Raw genomic sequence first — 5,019 nt, forward strand, 5'->3', positions numbered from 1 at the left:
TGTCAGACGTCACCCTAAACTGGGCTTTGCCAACCTCGGAGCGACCCGCCCGCGCAAACCTCCCTCGGAATGCCTGACGCTGGAGGGCGGCTTAGTAAACAAGACGCCCGCCAGCTCGGCCGAGAAACAACGCGTGACGCCCGCTTCGTGACTTCCTCGGCCCCGCTTCGCTGCAGCGGGCTCGGTTCGGCAACCTTCGGGCGACCACCCGCTCCTTTGGGGGTGGAGGTGGGGGACTGTGCTGGGGTTTTAGAGTGCAACATTTCCTATTGCTTCCCCCACCGCCCTCCCTTCAGGACTCCTTTTGTCGGCCGAATGGGGAAGAGACAAACGCGGACGACGGGCTTCTGTCTCGTCTTAAGAGCCAAACTGCCCCTGGAGCTTGAGCAATCGCCCAGCCCGCAGGGATCCTGACCGACAGTGCTGTATTAACCATTAAGCAGGCTAAGCACGTGCTTAGGGCACCAGGTCCAAAGAGGACACCACAAAGTTGAGAAAGAAAAAACAACCCAATGAAGATTTGTACAGCATGTACAAAGGAGGGGGGGGGGGCACCAAGATTTGTCAGTGCTTAGGACACCAGTGAGCCTTAATCCGCCACTGCTGACCTGTATCTGGCACAGGCCTCACTCTCACATTTGCCCCACCATTCTTAGGATCAATTCACATGCGCAAACGGAGGGAAAAGAAATGTAAGGATGGCAAATTGCTTGCCCAAAGCCATATATCATAAGAGGACTGGTAGTGGTATCGATAAAGGAGAATATTTGTAGCTCACGGTTGAAATGCTAGTAGCACTGATGATGTTACTAAATCAGTGGTGGGTTTCAAAAAATTTTAGAACCTCTTCTGTAGGTGTGGCCTGCTTTGTGGAAGTGGCTTGCTGGCCATATGACCAGGTGGGAGTGGCTTCCCAGCCATGTGACAGTGGGCATGGCCAACATAAAATGTGGTGAAACTCACTTAACACCGCTCTTGCTTAGCAACCAAAATGTTGGCTCAGAAACTGGCATTTGAAGCACGCAAGTCTTAAAGCTGTCAAGTTACAAGACCTTTGCACTCCTAACCCTTTAGGGGAAAAAAAAAACCAGGGGTGTTCAAACTTGACAGCTTTAAGACTTTAAGGTTTAGATAGGACTCTTAGAGGTGGGCGGGGCAATTGGTGAGCCAATCAATCAGTGAGCGGTGGGCGGAGCAAGTATGGTGCGGACAGGCGGGGGGAGGGAGCTGGAACCGGTTCTAAACAGCACGGTAGATTTGTGGAGCCTCTTCTATAGAAGAGGTTAGAACTGGCAGGAACCCACCTCTGTACCAAATGAAAGAGAAAACAAACAAGCTCAGAGAGCACCAAGGACCCCTCACTATTAGTGGTGTCCCAGAGGCACATTATATACGAAAAAGGAAGGCAGCAAATCCAGCGTGGCGCCTTCTGATGTGTTGAACTTTAGCAATAAACTTTAACTATAAACGATAAATTTGAAGTTGGCTTGGAATCCAAGTGACATCCTTAGAAGATTGGAGGAAGCTGCCTTAAGAGAAAACATAACTCAAAAGCAGGGCTTAATTTTTGTGCATTTATAACGCACTAAAGGTCCATCCTTTAAATGCATACAGGTGATCTTCAACTCAACAGCCATTTAGTGGTCATCTGAAGATACAAGGGCACTGCAAAATGTGACTTAACGACTGTTGCAGCTTCCCTGTGAGCACGTGATGCACATTCAGATGCAACCGGCATGCATTTAGGATGGTTGCAGTGTCTTAGGGTTATGTGACCTTTCCCAACCTTCTGACAAGCCAAAGTCAGTGTGGAAGCCAGATTCACTTAAAACCAAGTTACTAATTTAACTGCAGTGGTTCACTTAACCATTGTGACAAGAAACATCTTAAAATGCAGCAGAATTCAATAACTATGTTGCTTAGTAATAGAAATTTGGTCATAAGTCGAGAACTAATTGTACTGCAATTTTGGTTTGTGTCTTTTAAGCCTGTGCAGTTTGCCTTGGTTTGCAGCCATGCAGTTAAGAAAAAGGTGGCTTTGTGCCTTATATTCCCCTGGAACTTGAAAACTGGCTCTGCTGTATATTTTGCTTCTCTTAATAGGCTACTTTAGAGATACTATTACATGGAAATCTTGCAGCACCTTTTCTGATTAATAAATTATATTAAAAGTCATAAGCATAAGGTGTAGCTCACAAAAGCGTATGCTTTAAAAAAATGGTTGGAAAAACTACCAGTATCTTTTTTTTTTTGTTACTGGAGGGTAATTTTGGCAGTTAAAAGTTTGATCTAAACATGAAAGAAGAAGACCCAAGATTCATATGGCTGTCTAACATAAGTATCAGTTATAGAGGGAAAACTGCTCCTGCATGCTTATAATCTTCTATGTATAAAACTATTGAAATGGTGGACCCTGGTCAGCCTTAAGCTTTGTACATAGGTTGGGGCACCCCTAGGGACATGAGCAACCCGGGGCTGTGATTTGTAAACCTTCCTCGAGGTATGCTTCTGCAGAAGCCTCAGTACAGTTGTAACACTGCCAAGTTTGAGAACCTCTGTGATATAGCAGTTAACTATTTTAGGGGGTTACGTATTGCAATGTTTGAGAATCCCAGCTTACCCTATTGTCTGAACCTAGTCATGAGCGAAGTATGATATATGAAGCATCATATGTGGTATTCAGCCAGTTATGACAGGTTCTGGAGACGCAGTGCTGGAAATTTTGAGTAGTTCAGAGTACTGGCAAATAAGCTGGCCACTGCCCCCACTGCCTCCCTGCCGATCTTCTTTTGTTGCCCTGAACAGGAGAACGGAACTGGAAAGCAGGTTAGTGGGGTGGGGTGGGAAATGGGGATTTTCCAGTATCCTTCCCCTGCCATGCCCACAAAGCCATGCCCACAGAGCAATGCCACGCCAACAAAGCCACGCCCACAGAGCAATGCCATGCCAACAAAGCCATGCCCACAGAACTGGTAGTAAAAAAATTTGAATCCCACCCCTGTGTCCCATGATCTGTAAACTCAATGAATGCGCTTTGCAAACTATAACTTAAGGTTTCTCATGCATGAATTCAGCCTACTGTAGTTGATTAATTAAGTGTGGTTAAGCAGACCATCACTTGAAACATGCCCACTGACAATGTATTTTGTAAACTGGGGTTTATGGCATAGCTGTTAAAAAAAAAGATGCTATAAAAACATCACTTCAAATGTGTGAAACAGATGGCTGGCTGGCTAAATGAGGATATGAATTAAAACAAGTTGATATTTTTGCTGGCTAATTTCTCTTGTACTGAATTTTGGATATTGATTCACAGGGCAAAACCCTGTCCCTTTTATAAATATACTTATCTTCCCCCCATCATCTTTTTATATCCTACCCCAATTCTGACAGATTCTGGGTAAGTAACTATTGTTATTCAAAACATAAGATACAAAAGCCGAGTGAATAAAATAACAGATGCCAAGGCACTAAGAAGCAACTAAGGGCTGAAAATACACTTAAACAAGATGTTTGTGAAATGAAAGAAAATACATATAAACAAATTACTATATAAAATACTGTATATACTGTACTATATATATCCAGAGAGAAAGTATTTTAAAGGGTGGGAGCCACCACTGAGAAGGCTGTCACCCAATCCACACTCCATGAAACTCACAAGAGAAGAGACCCCCAGCAGGCCCTTATTAATTGTCTTGACTGGACAGATTATTTTCTGGTAAAACGTTTCCAGTCCTGCATCATACAGTGCTTTAAAGAGAATAAAAGCTGAGTTACACCTAAAAGCTGTGAGATTTAGAGTTATATTGTGCTGGCTGGAACTGTTTCCAGTAATCTAGCTGCTAAATTTGCACCACCTGTAGCTGCTGGGTTGCCTTCAAAAGCAGTGTCACTTAAAATATGTTCTAGTAATCCAACCACGTGGTGTGAGTTATTATTGCCAGGACATATTGGCCCAAATAGAATTATAACTGGCACACTCCCAAGCTAGTCAAACGTTTCTCCCAGTCACAGTTGCCTCCTGCTTTATCAGGAACCAAGAGGCCAGGAGGACTCCCACAAAATGAACCACGTCTTCTGGGAAGAGGACTGTGATCTAGTTGAGAGTAACAAGAGGGACTGGTGTTAATTTGGCTGCCTGGCTCTTATTAACAAACAACAGCTCTACTTGTAGATTTTGCCCTTCCTCAGCCTGTGATCTCTCTGATGCTTTTGTTGTCAAAGAAACCTTTTGCTGAATTTCAAACATTTCTTCCTTATGATGCAGTTATAAGGGGTGGTGGGTGGTGGGATGTAGCATCCTTCAGTATTCCCCACCTATTTTGGATGGCTGTTGTTGTTCATATGTCTAGAGTAGCTGCTGCAGTGAGAATATAAAATGCATTTCTCCTGATGAGCTTCAAACAACTTGTAATAATTCACCAGCTACTCAATAATAGATCAATTTTTTTTGTATGAATAGAGCATTCCCACACTGGCCTTGTACTAGAGAGCCATGGCAAAGTTTCTCATGATTGCTGGCTGAACCACTCAATCAGAATTTGCAACTTTATATTATGTATTTAAGTAGTCTTCAAACATTGTGTGATAATTTTGATTTCTGGACAGTGACTTTGTTTCTCAGTTTCACTGTATGTGTTTTAAATGAAAATGAACAATGCAGGATCACAATGAGGTGTGCCAGGTTTTTATTTTGATTCAGACAATATCTCTCTAACTAATGTAAATTATCTGGTCTGTATCTTGATTGAACAAATTGAGGAAACATTGTTTAACTTTTACTTACTATCTGTTGTAAATAGCAGATGCTCCGCTTTTTCTAAAGCTGCTGTGGGGCTCTTTGTAAATTGAAGAAATTCCCTTGCCAATGTTGCTATGGCTAGATGATACACCCTAGAGTATTGGTCACCAACTAGTGGTCCATGGACCACTGGTGGTTCGTGAGAAAATTTTGGTGGTCCACAGAAAAATCTTTGCATTTTTGCATTTCTTATATTGCACTAACTAAATCAGGGA

This window comes from Thamnophis elegans, chromosome 1, assembly GCF_009769535.1.
Source record: "Thamnophis elegans isolate rThaEle1 chromosome 1, rThaEle1.pri, whole genome shotgun sequence".
NCBI classification, from domain to species: Eukaryota; Metazoa; Chordata; class Lepidosauria; order Squamata; family Colubridae; genus Thamnophis; species Thamnophis elegans.